Here is a 21,208-nt window from a genome sequence, read left to right as displayed (position 1 = left end):
TAAATGATTATCTAGTGCCCACCCAAGTTCATATTCCTTCTTTACACACCTCTATCCATCTCTTTTTCTCCATCCAAATCCATTTTGAGTCTAGTTTTTGAGGCTAGGCTCACCTCTATCCTTTTTATCTAAAAAAAAAAATGAAATCAAACACTATTTTGGGCATATCTTGGGAAATGGAAGGATTCAACCATAGGAATTCTTATCACTTTACCATACCATTCCCCCTCTCTTACTTTACCAATTTTATCTTAATTCTCGTGCTATACCCATTGCCCATACTTTTATGGGACGAAGGGAGTATATTTTTCTGATTTTATTCGATTCTTTTTTATTTATACTTTTTTCCTATAATCATGTTTATATTTTTATGATGATATAAATTTAATTTAAGTAATGTAGGTGTTTTTTACAATTAAAGTAAGTATTTTTTTTAAATTGTTGTGTTTTATAATATTTTGCTATTTATTATTTGAAAACAAAAAAAAATAAAATTAAATATAAAATTGAAAGGGCAGCTACTAGTCCGCATCATTGCAGGAGGCTAGTCCGAACTAAGAAATGCTGATGTGGCGTATACTAGTCCGACCACTAATCTTAACACTAGTCCGAGCCATTGTGAATGCTCTATAGAATATAAAATGAAATATCATTTGTAACAAAAAACTCTTGATCACTAGTTAGAGCATCCGCAACGGTGCTCGATCAGACGAGTTGTCATGTCCCGGCGGGACAAGCCGCCATTGGGATGTCGTTGTCGTTAGGAATTCATATAATCATCTAATAAGTGCATCAGAAATTAGCATACATGAATAACATACCTAGACTCATAATCAAGTTGTAAGTTGAACATGTAAAAACAACGAGAGTAAATCTTACTTGTAGATCTTACTTGTAGTTTATTCCCACGATTGATCGAATCATGCAGGTTGAATCCACCACTATCGAAGTCTACGTATATTTCGATCCGATGCAGGAAATATTCCCGTTACAATTGTTCTACAGATGAAAGCTATGAAATCCTCTCTAAAACTTTAGCGTATTCTATTACTGTGACTTTTTCGTTCTCTCTTTTGTATATTTAATGTTCTCCACATGGAGAATATAAACATCAGAATGGATAAATGAATAGCCACATGGGCTCTAGGCCAATGGAGTCGCGAATATATATAATTATAGCCTAACTATAACTAAATAGCTCATATTAATCTAATTCTAGCCTATTTCATTTCAGTTGCATGCGTTTCGCCGCAGATAGCCCCTCGCTACGTAGACCACAACTCCGTTTGTGGCCGCACATGTGGCTCGTATGGAGTGCGCGGTGACGCCCACTTACCCCTGCGAGTAGGTGTCATTTTGACCATTAGAATTTATATATATTTTTTTTTTTAAATTAGAAAAATTTGAAAATTTCAAAAAAAATATTAAAAGAAAATTTCACTTCCCCAAATATTACCTTTTTATTACAATTTTTTCAATTTTTAATTTTTAATTTTTTTAAACCCCCACTTATTCATCTAAAAAAATTCGCACCAAACTCTCTCTCTCACTAATTTTTCTTTATACATTTTCGTAATCAATTGTGCAAAATATGTTCGACGAACATCCATCATCCAAGCACGCCGACGCTTGATTACCTGACACAAGTTTACCCATCACCAGGTACCCATGGATTCGCGATGGCTTGTCTGGATCCCAACCTCCAATTGAGTTTGTCTAACGATCTTATATGGTAGACATGCAACATACCGGCGCGCCATTCGGGGGTGGACGATCGACCCGACGCTCAACCACGACCCAACTCAGTCGCTGTCCTAACTTTCAGACGGTAACGCTCAATCAGACGACGTTCTCGAGTTCAATGTCAGCAATTTGTACTCCCCAGCCGAGACAGTGAAATTATTCACGGTGTGGGTTCTCGTTTTAGAAGATTCGATAGTGGGAACCAACCAGACCAGGAAGATATTCAACATAGTATGAAGTTGCTAAGCGACCGGATTGAACTGTTCTACGCAGTATGAAGTTGCATCGCATGCATTTCAGACGAGCAAGTGAAGATATCCAAAGGTTCAATGGCCTCTTCAACAGTGAAATGAGGCAGACCGGCCGCGGATCGAGCGAAGCCATGCTTCTCTTCCAAAATGACATCCATAGAGCTTTAAAGCATGTCAATACTTAGAACTTAGAAGAAGCTTAGGGGTGCGTTAAAATGACAACACCTCTTAAAGTAACATCATACCACCATTCCTAGCCAATCATTTGTACACGTAGACGAATAATCAGCTGCCATGTGGCAATCGTAAAAAATGCTCAAGGGTAAATTTTCTCGGCCAGCAATATCCAATACACTAGACAACAATATCCAATACACTAGACAGCAATTTACAGCAATTTTTTCTCAGCCAGCAGTAATCTATAGATTGATGTCTAGTGTTTATACTATTGTTGTGTAGCGTTTATAATATTGCTAGATACGTTGTGTCACGGTATCACTTTAAGAGGTGATGTCATTTTAACACAAACCAGCTTCGATATATGAACAAGAGGCCGGGTGGAATCTTATAAATTTGATTTTATAATAGAAGTATAACAAACGTATCCAACATTCATGTTTACTTCTTAGTTTTCTGCTGGTCCGTTAAAGGCAATGTTTTAAAAATCGGACCGGACCGTCCGGTTCAACCGGTTCGACCGCGAACCGGAAGGCAGTCCGGTCCGATTTGCCTCTAAAAACCGTCTGTAGGTTGACCCACCTAGAATCGGTAAAACCGGCCGGTTGAACCGGTTAAACCGCTAACCGAAAACCGGTTTACCTCATTTAAATATTTAATTATTTATTAAAATAGTATTTTACTTGGGTGGTGGGGCTATGCTTTTAGATTAGGCGTCCCAACCACTTCCCAAGCTTCCCACTTCCCAAGTTGTGGGCCATTGCTTATGTATTTATTTGTCTTTTTGATTTTTGAACTCAATATTTATTGTAAATTTTTTATGCAAGCTAACGAGCATGCATGCCAATGTGTGGAAAAATAGTTTAAATGCATTTGTGGCCCAAATCTTTTATTTTTGATATTTTTATAAGGCCTTTTTTATATTTTATTCACATATTTTATTATATATATTTAATATTATATAATATATATGTTTATTATATATTCCGGTTCAACCAGTGGTTCGACCAATGAACCGGTTGAACCAGTGAACCAGTAATGACGCCGGTTCGCCGACCGATCCGGTTTTTAAAACATTGGTTAAAGGCCAATTAAAGGCATTGGTGTAGCCCAATAAAATGTTGAGCAAAGAATTCTACACATTGTTTTTGGGTATATATATATTGGGCTATCGAGCTCGAATTTCACCATCTTTAATATATTGGGCTATCAAATACATGGTTTTACAACTTCTAAATTTAAATATTTGTTTGTCCTTAATAATGCCAGGAAAAACGCCTAAAAGAAAAGTAAAGCATAAGAGGTTAAGACAATACAATATTGCTTCAATCAAAACAAAAACTTTATATTCCCATAACAAAACAATTAATAAGTGAAACCAGATACTACTAATTCGTATATTACTTTGCATTTATGAACATCATCATGGTATATGATAGTATGTATAAACTCTCAACTCTCAAATGTAAAAGGATAAAGTGTATATTCTCAAATCAAACAACATGCATAAAATATTAGTACTGCAAATTTACTTAAGATCCAATCTCTCCTTTAACTTTTATTAGATCTTTAAATTTGATTATAATGTATACTTTTGGATAAGGTAAGAAAAATATGGAATAAATGACTAAAATTAATATTCCACACTAATCACTATCATTGATTAATTAGGATGCCATAAAACGAAAAAACTATAATACGTAGATGCCATAAAACGGAAGCCCTTACTTTTAATACTCTACATTTTCAAAAAAATAAAAGGTAGTGCCTATGATAAAGGGTGCACCGTTATTGCAAATTAATTACACACTTATTTTCGGCAACTGGCCACTAACTATTTTCCTATACACCTTGAGATGCATGCTGAATAGGTGTGTATTTCATATTTCTATCACACTACTAAAGAGTCCACGCAGAATATACAGAAGATCAAAATTCTATGTATCAATAAATGGTAAGTGCTCTAAAAAAGTTGTTTCGCCTTTGGAATTTGCAAAGTGAAAAAGACGATAGGCCATAGTAGCTTTAATTCTCCCTTTCCTTTGTCGAGATACGAATATTGCTACAATTACAATATTAATACTACCATCCAACTTAGTTCGTATAGTATTCTCAATTATGCTTTAAACCAATAATTTCAAAATATTTCGGTATGTACGAATAATATTCGACTCTCTTACGACGAATGAGTAAATTGATCTCATTTGAAAAAAGTAAAAACTGATGCATTTGTGTATGATATTTGGTCGGATGAAAAAATGTTATCTGTTTATGTCAAATCAAACCATATTATATCTTATTACAATTCTAATGATCATGATTGATTTCATTAATTGCCTTTTGGATTGTAATAACAAACACATTCAAACAAAATTGAATAAGATATCTTAATTTTGTGAAGATAGAACAGCTAGGTAACCATTAGCAATGTTGCACATCTCAAACGAAAAAAAGCTAGAATGCAAAAAAACCGAAGCCAAAAATGAAGAAAATGATGAGGATAGTTGTAATTGATTCTCCAGCAACAGTTGATGAAGACTGATCTTGGTGTGGTGGCTTCCTGTAGTAATAGGGAAACCACGATAATATGGGCTCCGGCGGCGGCTGTGCACCGCCGTAAGAATTAGGCGTTGGCGGATCGTACGGGAATATTCCGGCGGGAGGATTGGTGGAGAGGGAAGGAGGGGAGAAAGATGCCGGAGGAGTTGTCGTGGTGGTGGAAGATGGTGGCGTCGTAGTCACTGGAGGGTTGTTGTCTCCGCCTCCGGGGCCTATTGGCGGAGGGTAACACGGATACGGGCACTCCTGAGGCGTCGTGGCGGCCGGAAAGTTGAGAATTGTGGAGAGAAAGACTAGTGTTGAAGATAGCTTGTGAAGTGTGGAGGTAGCCATGGTTGAATATAGTTGTGTGCTTTGTGATTGAAGTAAAGGAGATATGAGATGCAACGTGATGAGGAGTGAAGACTAAGTAAAATTATCCTTTTGAGTTATAGTAGTATAAATTTTATCATGATAGAAAGGAGACCAAAAAGATAGGGTATAAGTAAAGCAAAGGGTGATTGAGGGCCACTTTTGAGTTTGGAGTGTCTTCTTTTTTTCATGTTGTAACTTCTGTTTGTATGGATAACATGTTATCTTAGTGCCCTTGCTTTGAAATATATTTTGATCTTTATTTTTATGACTTCCCCAATCTTACCTTTTTAATTGAATATCAATAAAGAAAGATTAGATTAAATGATAGTGCCCTCGGTTACTACATCTCTGTATTTCAGTAGTCTATCTCCTTTTATTTGAACGTTCTATTTTAATAAGTTACTATCACTATCTAATATGAAAATTCAAGTAAGAGGGGTCTTGAACTAAGAAATGACTTTAGAAGCTAAAAAAAATGTACTGAGCAATTGCAATAGTTAGATTCATTCATTGATACTTCTATCATAGTAATGCAATCAGACATACAATCACACTCAATTTGACGTAATTGTTTGATCTTACAGGGGATATTCCATAATTTTACACGTGAGAGGTGATTTTTTGGTCCGCCATATTTTTTTTCATGAGTTAATGAATAAATAGTAAAATAAGATGGATGAAAAAGTAAAGATGATGTTATTTTTATTTTAAGAAATATTTTATTTTTAATGGAAAATTTTTAAAAAGGAAAACATTTCAAAAGGTAGTACTATTTTTGACGTAAATAGTTAAATCACGAATTGTCCGAGATTTCATGCATTGATTGAAGATAAAGAACATTTGTGCTTGGACCTTTAAACTTTGATGAGGGTTATATTATTTGATCATCCATTGTATAGAGCTTTGTGCCTAATTTAGAAGCCAATTTTTGGTGATCATCTTGTGTGCCACTAAGATTCAGACGCCTTATTGAATTGAATTATGCTGAGGATTTGTCCTCATCGAGGTCCATTACATATTTATACCTTTAAACATAATTTAATGTTATCATGGCCTCTAAATCTCTAATTATAGTTGAGTTAGAGATTTTTGAGAATTTGTAGGGAGATGTGGCTCAATTTGTTTCTTTTAAAATTTCATGAAAAAGGTTAAAGTTAGTGTTGCCAAAATTTGTTTTGACTTTTTAAAATTTCATGATAAGTTAGAGTCAGTGGAGTCTGAATTTTGAGAATATCTAATTCTTGTTTTAATGTCTCATTAATTTAAGTTAAGGTATGCATTTCCTATTTTATGTGGTTGGATTTAAGGAGCCAATGCATATTGTTGTGGCAGTGAAAATTGTCTAGATTTGCTTTGCTTGTTTGCATTGATGGGTTGGTGATTCACTTCTCACACATTCTCTCATCACTTTTCGTTTCATCCTCTCCCTTTTTATCCAATTGTTGGAATAACCTATTTTTTGTGTGTTGAATTATTACGAGAGGAAAATCCTTAAAAACACAAAAAACATGAAATCAATAATGAAGAATCACATTAACCTCTAGAATCTAGATATGTTTTACCTATAAATTATTGTTATATTAGATACACTCGAGATTTTCCGATGACCAAAAAACTTGAGACGACATGATGATTTTGTGGCACCTAGACGATGTGTATCATATTAGGGTTGGGACGATACGATACACCGTACCAAAAATGTTGTATCGTATATCGTATAAAAAGTTTCGGTATGAAAGAATTTCATACCGTTACCGCATCGAAAGTTTCGGTATACTGAACTTTCGGTATGAATAATATCAATACCCTTACCTTATCGATATGTTGGTTCATCATACTGAACTTCATTATACCGTTCAAATTGGTATACCGAAGTTCAGTATTATATACCAAAATATCGTACCGTTTTGAATACCAGTATACGGAAAAATATAATTTCAATACGCATGGATTTTCAATATATATCAGTATATACGGTATATACCGATAATACAATACATATTGATTTTCAATATATTTCGGTATACCAATAATATCGATAAATACTGTATATTCGATATACAACGGTATACCGCATTATACGAAAATTCATATTGTTAACGTATTGAAAACTTACGATACGGTATCGCATCATACCGAAAGTTACAGTATATCGAAAATTCAATAACTTTTCAGTATTTTTTTGTACAATAGGTGCGATGTATCATTTTTTCGACATTTTTACCCACCCCTATATGTATTATAGCCAAATTATCACTCTGATGACAGTGTCATGCTAGACACTAGCATTGGGATCTACTTTGTTAGAAATATAAAAATTGTGTTATTACATATTGCAATAGTTTATGGAATTTGTAAATAACCAAGATTGGGTTAATGTTTGTGAATGTTTAAGCAATGAACTCTACATATATTGTAATCTGCACGAGGAAATAAACATTTTGATATTTGGTTTATTCTTTGATTTGGTAATATTGCATTAGGCTTTTTTTCTAGAAAATATGCAAGATATATATTACACTGAGTCTCGTTTTGTGCATTGGTTACTGGCCAATTTACCGCGTTTTAACATATAGTATGTGCAAATTAGTTGTTAAATGTGCATGAAATAGCATAAATTCGCACAAGGGGTGCTGAAAGCAAGTTAAGTGAAAAAGCGGCAAACAGAGAAAAAAAATTGTGCAAATTGGTCAAGAGGCTACACCTGGGAAGCGGAATGAAAAAGAGACCAACTTAGGAGTTCCTAAAGGGCAGAATTGTCAAGTAAAAAAAGGAGTAACCCTAGGGATTTGGTTCATACCACCCTATAAATAGGAGTATTAGGGGGCGTTCGCTTTCTTTTATCCGAAATGCAAGGAAATATATCGTGACCAGAAATGGGAATGTACGGCCCACAGAATTGCGGCTGTTAAATAGTGTTCGCCTTTCTTTAATGCTGATGGGTTTGGGACGTATATACAATGCAAATTTTGATTAAAAAAATTATGTTATGACATAAATACCCCTGTTCAATTTCCCCAAAATTAGCAGAACGCGCCCAACGAAAAGTAGGCGCCTTCATTTGGAAATTTTTCAATTTCGCCGCTACAAATAGGGGGCGCGACCGCACTACTTTCTTCAGGAAATCCACTTTACTTTTTTCTCAACGACATTTCAATTGGGTGGTGGTATGATCTAAACTTCTATTTGCGTCTTTATTTTTCATTTGGCGGGTTCGTTTGTGTTACTCTGTGTCAATAGTAGGGTCATTCATCTATCTGAATTCTAATATGAATTTTTTTTTAGTTCTCCACTTTTACTTGTTTCTGCGGAGTACGGATTTGTTTGTGTTAGAGTTTGTATACTAGAAATCACGTTTCGAGTGATTGAATACTATTAAAACTCTTATTTTATTTTCCAAAGGAATAAACAGATTATTTTTGTCATAATGTTGCTATGTTTTACATTTAATGGATGTATATTATGTTAGGTTTGGTATACTGAAAAACATGTTTCGAGCAAGTTTCGCGAGAATAGAATCTTGCTTGTATACGTAAAACTCTACAATCCACTTTTAACCCGATTCAGTATTATTCGAGCAGTCTCGAACGAATAGAATCACTATTATTATTACATTGTGTTTGCTTGTGCATTTATAAGATGTTTTACAAACATTTAAATGCATAAGAAGTAAACAAAGTCTAAGCCTTTTGCTTAGTAGACCGGTTGTGGGCGTCGTCCACTTTAAGGTAACACGGTCAGATCTATGCAATGCTTTGCAAAAGAAAAAGAAGAATTTCACAACCTAGATAGGCTTTGGCTACCTGTCGTGAAAGGTTGCAATGTCAGTCCGCATATTTCTAAGCCTTACTGAAATAAGATGACATTGGTGTGGTATAGCACTGCACGGATCTAATAGCAAGACGTGTCTTTATGCTATCTACTGAAAGACTAGGTCTTGATAAAATACTATTTCTTAATCTACATATGTTAGCATTGAGCATACGGTATTGATTATGCACTACTTTGACTTATCAAATGGTGCGGGTTTTTCGCAACCCAATAATCCTGATATATTAGGTAGTGGTGATTAATATCTAGCGGTGCTAGGATTGCTATTATGTTTAAACGTGCGCGAGGTGATTCTCGTTTGATAATGTCCTCAAGAGGAGCTCGAACAAAGTTTTATTATTCAGAAAATTGGCCAATGTTTCTTGCTAAGTCCACTCTTGGAATTAATAAGATATTAATTAATTAAGTCCATAGCAGACATTAATTAATTAATGGACATTTATATCTTAAGCGCGGAAAATAAATAATATAAATAACGGAAACCCGGATTACTTGTAATTTCGGATTTGGATGGGGAGAGTTCAATATTACTTCTGTAGTGGCTGCTCGTAATATTTCAATTATAACTTATATTAAATTGTGGGTTCAATTTAATTAGTAAAAAGTAAATTGGATGAGCCCATATCCAAAATCTTCCATAGATCCCTGTCTGGGCCCAAAAGGAACTTAATATAAATAGGAGAATAAATGAGACAGAATGATTACAATTTTTATTCTCAAATTTTTCGAAAATTTCGAACTCTCCAGTTGTGGAGGATTCCGAATTCTTCACCTATTCCCAAAAGGATTTCTTCTGTCTTCTTTATTCAAGTTCTAGTATTTTGATAAGATCAGCCCACCCTGATATCGAGATACAGTTCGGGAACCAGAGAGAAGATCCGTGGTCTAGTATTGAAAATCATCGTGGAGAAGGCGCGAGCAATCGACGATTCTTTGGAGAATCAAATCGGTAACTCTAAACCGTAGAAATCATGTTTAGAATTTATATTTTCTAAGCATGAATTATTTGCGTTCTAGCATGCAATTATCTATTTAACATGTGAATTGATTAATCGCATAATCGGTCAAATAGATCCTACGTCTGATTTATTTGTTTTGTACAAGTCTTCCGCTGTGCAAGGGGCTCCAAACCCCATCATATTATGTGTTTAAATGTATAAGTAACTTAACAAAGTCTAAGTCTTTGTTTTAGTAGACCGGTTGTGGGCGTCATTCACTTTAAGTTAACACGGTCAGTTCTGAACAAAGAAAACGAAGAATTTCACAACCTAGATAGGCTTAGACTACCTATCGTGAAAGGTTTCAATGTCAGTCCGATTATTTCTAAGCCTTACTGAAATAAGATGACGTTCGTGTGGTATAGAACTGAATGGATCTAACAGCGAGACAGTCTTTATGCTATCTATTGAAAGACGAGGTCTTGTAAATTATTGTTTCTTAATCAATGTACGTTAGCATTGAGCATACGGTATTGATTATGCACTACTTTGACTTACCAAATGGTGCGGGTTTTTCGCAACCCAATAAACCTGGTATATTGGGTAGTGGTGATTAATATCTAGCGGTGCTAGGATTGCTATTATGTTGAATCGTGCGCGAGGTGAGTCTCGTTTGATAACATCCTCAGAAGGAGCTTGAAATAAGGTTTTATTATTCGGAACCTAACTAATTGGAGTTTGATTACTCTATGAATAATAAATAAGAATTTATTGCTGAGACCACTCTTGGAATAAATAAGATATTAATTAATTAAGTTCATAGCAGACAATAATTAATTAATAGATGTTTCTATCTTAAGCGTGGGAAATAAATATCAAGCAATGAAAACCCGGAGTACTTATAATTTCGAATTTGGATGGGGAGTGCAATATTACTTCTGTAGTGGCTGCTCGTAATATTCCAATTATAAGCTTATATTAAATCGGGTTTAATTTAATTAGTAAAAAGCTAATTGGAGGAGCTCATATCCAAAACCTTCCATAGATCCCTGTCTGGGCCCAATATGTGACTTAATATAAATAGGAGACTAAAGGAGACAGAAAACACACTTCTTTTTCATAAAAATTTTCGCCCCCCTCTCCTATAATGTGAGGGACGATTTTTCTCCTCCGTGAGAAAGGTTTTCCGTCTTCTTTATTTAAGTCCTAGTATACTGGTGAGATCAGCCCACCCTGATATCAGTTCACAGCCCGGCAACCAGACAGAAGATCCATGGTTTAATACTAAAGATCTTCACGTGGAGAAGGCGCTAGCTATCTTCAATTCTTTGGAGAATCATCAAGGTAAAATAGCTAAACGGTAGAAAAGCATGTTTTAGGATTTAATTAATTTAAAGCATGATTTATTTGAGTTATGAGCATGATACATGTGATAATTGCGCGAATAGAATTTGTCTAAATAATCCGCTAAATAGATCAGAATTATTATGTAATTGATTTATATGAGCGCTTCAGCTGCCAACCCCTTCAATTGGTATCAGAGCCAGTCTTTGGCTCTGATTATTTGGATTTAAATTTCGCGAAATTCATGTATGCATGCGTTTTATTTTCGAAGCATGTTCTTATTTTTAGTTGTTATTTTTTTTATGCATGATGAACTCAAGAACAATCGAAACAAAGAACACAAATATTTGGAACGCACGAGACGTGCGATTCGTCGGCGCTTGCGCCGAGACGAATCGCACTACATGCGATCCAATTAGGGTTGTCGAGCGAGTGGGAGTACGGATGGTGATCGACCGGCGACGTACGGACGAGGGTGGACATGTGCGCGCCGCCGGCGTGACCACCGGTACCGGCGAACTCCAAGGAATCGCTCCGATTGAGTGGGAGTTAAGGTGCAATCATGCGGCGACGTGAATGCGAGCAAGGCTCGTCCACGCCGCCGGCAAGACCTCAGCGTCCCTCTCCTCGGAACACACGGCAGTCGACGATGGCGATGGTTGACAGAAGCCGCTGCTCGTCTGAGAGCAGCGGCGGTTCTACCGCCCAGAAACCCTAACCCTAACTCTAGTTGCTTCCAGACTGTGCGACGGGAAATCCGGAGAGGCGACGCCTTGCGATGGCTGCTGGATTCCAAGAGCTCATCGCTGGAGATGGATGATCGTCCGGAGTAGCGCGGAAGACGCCGCGCAATGGGCGACATCGACGGAGGGATGTCGCGGCGCTTCGGTGCCGGAGAGGGAGAAGGAAGCAGCCGCGCGTAACGCGGGCTGCCGGCGGCAGCTGGTCGGCGAAATCACCGTTCCGGTGAGATGATCGCCGGTAGATTTTCGTCGTTGTCGATTCGTGTCATCCACGATCAACGAGATATTGATGAAATATTATTTTAATGATTATTTGATTCCTAAATTAAAAGATATCATTAAAATATTATTATTTAATGGAAATAAAATATTTTGGGATGATTTCTCTAGATTTTAGGAATATTTAGATTATTGACCATATCTATGGATATATTTTATTCCTAGATGATATGGACAAGAATAATTTAATAGTTTCCTAATGTTTCCAAGGATTCCCAGTGGTTGCTCCGTTCTCGTATGCTCAAATGTTTGTTGTATTTGATGTGTTCATAGGTTATGTCGAACCTAAAGCCACCATCTACCTTGCAAGGAATTGGGACTACCACCGATGGTTTGTTTATATTACTTCAAATACGCCAATGGTTAAGCTTGACTACTGCTCACCTCAATTCTGTTTTCCTTGTGTAGGTGACAAACTCATAGTTTAGGCTTGTTTTATAGGTGATTAGAGAGTGTTTTTTATGATTAAGGTGGTTAATATAGGTTTGTCGTAGTTTTGTGATGAAAACAGGTTGAAACGAGCCGAAGTTGAATTTTGAGGAGGATTCCAGAGAGAAAACCCGACCGGGTGTTTCCCATTTCCCGGAAAACCCGGTCGGGTGTTTTGTAGCTACTTTGCGGGCTCCAGAAGAAAAATCCGACCTGGTGTTTCCTATTTCCCAGAAAACCCGGTTGGGTGTTTTGTAGCAGATTTGCGAGCTCCAGAAGAAAATCCCGATCGGGTGTTTCTTTACTTATGGATCACCCGGCCGGGTGTTTTGAATACTTGCTCACTTAATCCTGATTTTTACTCCGAATATAAAATGGTTATCACTAATTTTTGAACCCTAACTTCCCCCACTGCAAAATTGAGAGAGAAATCGAGAGATTCAAGAGGATTGAAGGCAAGGAGGCTTCCATCTTCAAGAGATTGAAGAAGAAGACTCTCCCCAACATCAAGTCCACCTTAGGCAGTTCTATTTTCCATTCCTACTATGTTTTCCTTTGTTGTTCTTGTATTTACTTTTGTATAGCTTTCACTATGAGTAGCTAAGTCTTTATTAGGGATATTGGTGAAGTTTGTATGGAATCCATGGGTTAAACCTTGATTTGTGCTTATCTATCTCTTTTGTGATGGTTTTGTTGGTTATTGGGCTTTTTCATTCTCTAATTGCTTAGCTACCAATTAGATATGTCTTGTTCTAATTATTGCCATTGAGAAATGCTTGATTAGATTGTTAAATAATCAACAACTCTGTGCGTTTTATGTTATCGAGAGATGCATAGCTAGAGAGAGGGCTTGGGTCCGTAAGTCTTAGGAGTCGGTCTTGAAGTGTAGGGAGGACACTCCGACATTAGAGGCCGATCAATGCGTTAGATGCACCCGAGAGGGTGTCTAACCAATTAACCCGACTTTCCTAGCCACACATGAGACCCAATAGATGAGCATGATCCCTAGGTGACACCCGTGATCCATACCAACAGATCCATATCTCTACCTTTCCTAATTCGTGTGAAAACTACCTTTTATTTACTTTAGTTTCCTTATTTGCTCTTATTTGCTTACTTGTTCTTTGTTCTTAGTTCGTAGTTTAAGAAAAACCAAAAACCCATTTTATTAGTCTAGATAGTGTTCAAAGTTGCATCGTAGTACTCAAGCCGGCATTTAGTATTCGAGGATCGATAATTTCAACTTGCCACGTGCTACATACCCCATACACTTGTGGGTGACATATTGATTGCAAATTTAGCATGAGTCAATAGGGGCTAATGCCACACCGCGACAAAAGTTTTGTAAAGGAGATCGTTCGCGCCGAATGTGGACACCACCGAAAGAGGAGATTTTGGCTAGCTGTTCGGTTGAACTTGTTGCTGGTGGCTGGAAATCAGACAAAGGTTTTCGTGTTGGCTATCTGTAAAAAATTGAGGACAGCTTCCGCATTGAATACCCAAAAACTAACATCCAGGGTACTCCACATATAACTTCCAAGATTTCTGCTTGGAAGAAAAGTTACACCAGTTTCCGCAACATCCTTGCAAGAACCGGGGTTGGTTTCCACAACGATGACACTTGTAAGATCGATTGCGGTGATGAGTAATGGGTGCAAATAGTCATGGTTTTGTTTCTGTTTGTATTTGGTGTCTTAATAGTTATGTTTTAGATCTTGGGAGTGCTTTAATAGGTTAACGAAGTAATCATTTCATGACTGACAGGTCGATAAGAATGCACGGAACATGCGGACCAAATGGTGGCCACTATGGGGAACATGGCCGGTGATTTTTCGAAGATCGAGCTCGCGGAAGTGGGTTTGAAGAAGTTGACAAAGCTTCTGCAGAATTGTGCCCACAACGACTCCCTATGAGTGAGTGCAATGAGAACAACTTCCCACCCTCTGCTGATGATGTTCCAAATTCTGAGGCCCATGGAGGCCCCGCCTACACTGACCTTCACGACGACGGTTCTGCCAATGAAGATAGAGTGACATCTACGACCAAGTGCACTGGAAATAAGCTCAAAGTTGTGACTAGCGACGAGGGGATGATGGAGTTTATGGCTAAGCGCATTTAGACAAAAACTCCCGTCTCGATTTGGTGGTTTCAAATATCAGATATAAGTTTGATTTGGGTAAGGCACGACAAGAGGTATTCGACAAACTTGGGATCGTTGAAGGACTATCTCTTGAGGAAAGGTATGACCCATGCAACATACTAGGTGACAAACCGTAGCACTTAGGGGTCTTCATCAACATGCCTCCTCATGCTCGATTGGGGTACCTAAAGAGGCGGTTGAGCCAACATCGCGTCATCAATTGATGGTTGGAGCTGCGATTGGGTTTGGTTATGTATAAAAAATTTCAACTATAGCTATTAGTGACCGCTTTTTCGGTGTGTAATGCAGCCAAAAGTAGTGTGCTATATTTTGGAATGTGTTATGCAGCGTATGTGTTGTACCACGTATATACCCCATAACTTTTTTGGGTGTGCTTCCATATGAATGTTATATATGTGTGTATTTTGTATTAGAAGTTTGTTGCAACAATTATTTGTGTAAAACTTTTTATTCATGTCCAACAGTCAAGGCCTTGCGTACGGATTATCAAGTCATAAACCATAAGTCTTGAATTTCAATAAATAAAATACTCCCTCCATCCCCAAAGAGTCTGAACTTTGGGTTCGGCACATGTTTTGATAAATAAGGGGAAAAGTAAAAGAGGGAGAGAGAGAGAGAGAGAAAGGGTAGTTGAAATAACGTTAGTGGACAGTGGGGTCCACATGATTATAATAGTATAAAAGTTAATGGAAATGGTATAAGATGTAAATAAAATGATGTGTAGGGATAATATGTTTGTTTGAATTTTTCAAAATTAGAAAGTTCATACTTTTTCGGGACGGACGAAAAAGGAAATAGTTCATACTCTTTGGGGACGGAGGGAGTACAAACAACATGGGCATTCTGAGTGGAGCTCACATAAAATTTGGATCACACGAACAAATCCCTTCTTCTTGTGCCATATACTATGTGGTTAACTAGCACAAACTAAGCTTCTTAAGAGGAGATTCAACACACCAAAAACACTAGTCCACCATCCATATGCTACGTGGTTACATATGGACTAGCACCCCCCTTAAGGTAAGATGTGATGGTTCAGTTTGGCACATTCGGCAACCACCCAATGGGTGAGTTCGAACCAACTGAGCTTCCATATGCCGACCTAGTTGACGACCCAACAACATCATGATTCGCACGCGAACTAGGGAGGTTAAATTTTTTGGGATTGTGGCAGGTCTCGACCCTTTTCATACCTAGGTCGAAGTTGGCCATCTGGGTTCAAGTCAATGAAGCGTACCCCCATATCATTTGTTGATTCTCGTTCTGTAGGTGGCGGTGGTAAGTCATCGTCGAAAGTTTATGCCGGACAGTAGGTGGGGTGAATACTATCGGGTTGTTCACCTCGTCATTATCTACCTCTATTTCATAAACCTCAAGGTTGTGGTTGGCAGCTTCTCCGTATTATCAGAGAGCACAATAACATGCTTTTGCTCCAAAACCTTTACGTCAGCCATGGCGAATAAGCACTCGAGTCGGTCGTACTCAAGTTCTACCTTCTAAAAGTATGCCCCCGCAAACCAATTATACTGCAGAAAAAATTGGTTTTGGCCAAATTTAGATATGTATTGTCGACCCTTAGTGGCCTAGGCTTGTTAGGCAAAGCGAATACAAAGAGAATGTATAGTAAATTACAAATACCTTCATAATCCGAGCCCAAACGTCATCACTTGCAATAATGTAGTTCGTTGGACTATGCCACTTAGCCCCGAACATCAGAGCAACGTCCTTGAAAATCTTTTAGCGTCTGAGCAACACATCTAGCCTCTTTGAAATATCCTTTTTGGACACAAGCACACCGGCCTTCGATCTTAGCTCTTGTTCCGCTGTCATCATGAACTAGCTCAGAAACTGATTCTCAGTCCAATGTGTTCCTTTCTTCAACTTAATCATATTATCCAATAGAATCAAATCAGCTTCGGCTGTCCAAGGACCATAGTAGAGGAAAGCTGCTTGTGGTGGAGGATTCATTGTATGACTTTAACAAGTGGGAGTATATGAGGTGGTGATGTTAATGCCAAATGGATGCTCACTTAAAAATAGAGTTCTTCATCAATGTTGAGTGACATTTTCCTATAGAAGGTGATATGAGTAAACACCCTGCAGCAGTAGTTATTACCAATTTTATTTTTTTCCCTTCTATGCAAAAAACATTTGAGATAAGCAACTTAGATGAAAAGTCCGCACTTGATTTAATTACTCCTACAATATCAACTTATTATTTGCCCAATTCAAGAAAAAGATGACATCCACCAGTACCCAAAATATATTATTGACACGATTATTAAAAGGTAAAGATTTTGATGTTTTTTTTATGAATTTTATAGTACTCTCTTGTCCCAACTAAGTTGAGTCAATTCTTTTTTGCACTTGTTTTAAAAAAATTGTACAAAATAGTTAAAGTTGATATATAATAAAGTAAAAACGAGAATAATGTAGACAAGACTCTTCTCTATAGTTTTCTCGCTTTTATTTGACTATATATCTACTTTAATTATTTATTTGGTTTTTTCAAAACGAGTGCAAAAAAAAGTGTTTCAACTTAGTTTGGACGGAGGGAGTAGTAAATTTTGTTATGGATAGACATTATGAATATATGGTTATAGCTAATCTGGACGAGTGTTTCATTGATATAAATATAGAGTAAAGGTCAATTTTGGTCCGAAACATATGACCGAAATACCAATTTGGTCCAAAATATTCACTTTTTGAGAAACAGGTTCATAACAAATAAAAATGTTGCCAAAGTAGTCCTTTTTTAACGGCTCCGTTAAAAAATTAACGGTCAACCCTATTTAACCACATTTTGACCTAATCAGAATAATAATCTATAATTAAGTAAAAAAATAAAATTAAAAATTAAAAAATCGCCGGCATAATCAGGGTACACCCCTTTCGGAAACGGATATGCAGCGCCCGCCGCTGTCTTCGCCGGCGTGGTGCTTAATCCTCTCACTTTTCGACTCCGTCTCTAAAAATCAGAGACAGTCCAAATTCACGACCCCCATCTCTCTCTCCTTCTCCTTCGTTAAAATCTCTCCCCACGGGCGAAATTCAGCCCCTCCACCGCTACCGTTGCGGCGCCACCGGTTCTCTTTCTCACGCTTATCCTCCGTATCTCCTCAATCTCAACCAATTCACTCTATTTTCTGTCTCAATTCCAGCGGCCACCTCTGTCAATCCCCTGCCTGCTCTTTTCCTCCGTCATAGCCAACGTGTGATGACGCCTTACCGTCACCCTCACACTTTTCCAGAGCTGCCTCCCTCTATTTCTCTCTTTCCGTTACGGCTTTCCCTTGTCTTTCTCGTTCGTTTCCTTGCTCACGCTACACCCTCTCGGTCATGCCCCTGTGCAATCAGCTTGACCACTTCCAAGCTCGCTCTCTCTTCGTGACGATTAGCCGATGTGGAGCTGTTGCTTCCATGAAGATTCGCAGCTCACCGTCGAGCAGCTCCTCCAAACTGGGTTGCTTCCACCGTCGTCTAATAATGATTGTTAACTCAGCAATCGAGACTCATGGGAGTCAGAAAATGGGTGTTCAGCTTTGAAGGGTGGTTTTTCTTGGGCGATTTCTTCACAGGGTTTTCAATAGAGAATTGGAAGAGATTTCTGGGAGTTGAGGTGTGTTCTTGCAGAGAAAATTAGGGTTCTTGAGATGAATGATAAGGAGAAAGAAAGATGGTTTGTACTAATTAAAATCCACTAATACAGTCAAAATATCATTAATCAGGAGTTAACCGCCAGTTTTGACATAATCATAAGAAAAGGACCACTATGACAAGAATTTCATTTTTTATGGACCTGTGTTTTCAAAAAGTGAATGTTTTAGACCAAATTGGTGTTTTGGTCATATGTTTAGGACCAAAATTGACCTTTACTCATTAATATAACATAACTAATCCAGTAAACTCTAGAAAATGCTATTTGCATATTTCTGGTAATAATAAAAACATATATCATCAGAGGTATCTTGACAAACACTAAATTTCATTTGAGGTACTTTTGCACTATTTTTAGATATGCACAAAACATTTGAGATAAGCAACTGAGATGTAAAGCTTGCACTTGATTTAATTGCTCCTACAAAATCTACTCATTATTTGCCCAATTCAAGAAAAAATGACATCCACTAGTACCCAAAATATATTATTGACATGATTATTAAAAGGTAAAGCTTTTGATGGTTTTGTTTTCATATATTTTTCTACAAAAATTGAATATAGTTTCTTACAAAATGAATTTTAAGAATAGAAGGTAAATAAAAAAAATATAAAAAATTAAACCAAATTATGTATAACAAAAATTGTGAGTACATATATTTATAGGCATTTAAACATACAACTATTTATTGTTTATTGATAATTTGATGCAAAGATAAAAAAAAATGAATCAGCAAAACTGATCCAATTTAGGTTTCAAAAGACTATATAGAATTGATACCAAAATAACTTGTATGAACTTTGCACAAAACATAGTAAATTCAATTTCTTAAACCAAATTAGATAACTAAATTTGATAACTGAACTTAGTACATGGCTAAATTCTATAAATAGGGTTGTCTGGAAAAATGCTTCCATCAATAGGTGGTATTTTTTTTTTCTGTAAATGAGTGTTGCGCATTCTTAGAATGCGTGTTTAAATACGCATTCTCAGAATGCGTATTTAGAGAATGCGTATTTAAACACGCATTCTAAGAATGCGCAACTAAGTGATTTCGGCAGTCAAACATTAAGTCAAAAATTCAAACTTAAAAATGCATTCTAAGAATGCGTATTTGACCTGAATAAAATTGGGCATTCCAGAACAGAATTTCAGACTACTTCTTCACTCCACTGTCCTCGCGAAACCCTTCCAATATGCTACCTTGTCGTCCGATTCTTGCATAAATCGCCCAATTTCGTCTAATTGTTTCTCCCTCAAGGTAAGTTACATGCTTTTCTTCTTCATTTAGCATATATATTTATAGTTTATGGTGAAAATTGTAATTTTAGGTTTTGTAGTTAAAAATTTAAATTTTATGCTATTGGTATAAATTGTATGTTCAATGTGTGTTATTAGCTACTAGGATTTGGTATGTAGTGTCTTTTAAATTATTAATTTCTAAAGATTTGGTATATAAGTTATTTTGAATTATTTAAATTTTGAGATAAAATTGTGTATGTATTGCAGGATTATGGACACAGAATCTATTTGTGTCCTTTTATATTGGGATGGAAGAATAGTACAAATTGGAGGAATTGGTTTGTCTTATGAGCCACCCGTGGCAAGTGCATACCTTGTGTTAGATAAGTTTGTTGCATACAATGAGTTGGTTAACAGAATATGTGATTGCATTGGAATCAATGTTAATGAGTATATGATTAGTTTGACATGGAAGCGTGCAATTCAAGTGGGTCATGGATATAACTTTGTTGGCGTTCGACTTTGCGATGCATATATGAGGGATATGTTTGCAACAGCTATTCATTCAGGTCAAATTGAGTTATTTGTTGACTATCAAGCTAAGTTAGCACAACAACGTACTCCACATACGGTAGTTGTCTATCAATCTAGAAGGGGACAACGACAACTTCAAGATAGAGTACAATATGATGATGGGCCATCTGGACATAATGAAGTTAGTCACGAGCCGGCTAATTTTGGGGATGATGGGCCTGGTTTTGGGGATGATGGGTCTGGTTTTGGGGATGGTGGACTATCTCCCCATAATGAAGTTAGTGACGATTCTGAATCTGAAGACTCTGTGTTAGAAAAATCAACAACCTCACCTGAATTGAGTGAAGAATCAGAAGCAACCCAAGATGCATCTGATGATGAAACATTGAATGTGCCTCGTAGGTATGTCCCAATAGTCCCGCAAAGTGAGCAGGAGTATGAGCATCCAGGGTTACCTTATTTTCGTACTCTACCGACGACAGAAGGTAATTACTATGAAAGTAACCATGATGATTCTGAATGTAGCAGTTGGTTTTGGGATGAGAAGAATCCTACACGGATTGGGTTAGGAACCAAATTTGATACCAAGCTACAAATTGAAGACTGTTGTTACTTTGTGGCATTTGGAGTCATCCACAAAAGATTATGCTTTCTGTTATTATCCAACTTGCGTGGTTGGAAGGTGTCCGTATCATTCCCAGAGATTATGCTTTCTGTTATGTGATACGGTTGCAAGTAAAGTATGCTCGGGTCTTTGGAACCACAATACAAAGAATACTCCCCAGTTGATGATGATGCCATTTCTATATATACATTAATTAAATTTTGTTAGCATTGAACATGCACAGAGACATACTACTAGGCAAATCTAAATTGAAATAAGTAAATTTATGCAAATCTAAACTATAAATTTGTTGACGGATTGCATAGGGTCAAAGGTAAACTCATTTAATCTATTGAATTTT

The sequence above is a fragment of the Salvia hispanica genome, chromosome 1 (assembly GCF_029641045.1).
Source record: "Salvia hispanica isolate PSC_SH4W2 chromosome 1, Shi_PSC_v1, whole genome shotgun sequence".
Lineage (NCBI taxonomy): Eukaryota > Viridiplantae > Streptophyta > Magnoliopsida > Lamiales > Lamiaceae > Salvia > Salvia hispanica.
The sequence above is the reverse complement of the archived record's forward strand: the minus strand, read 5'-3'. Positions refer to the sequence as shown.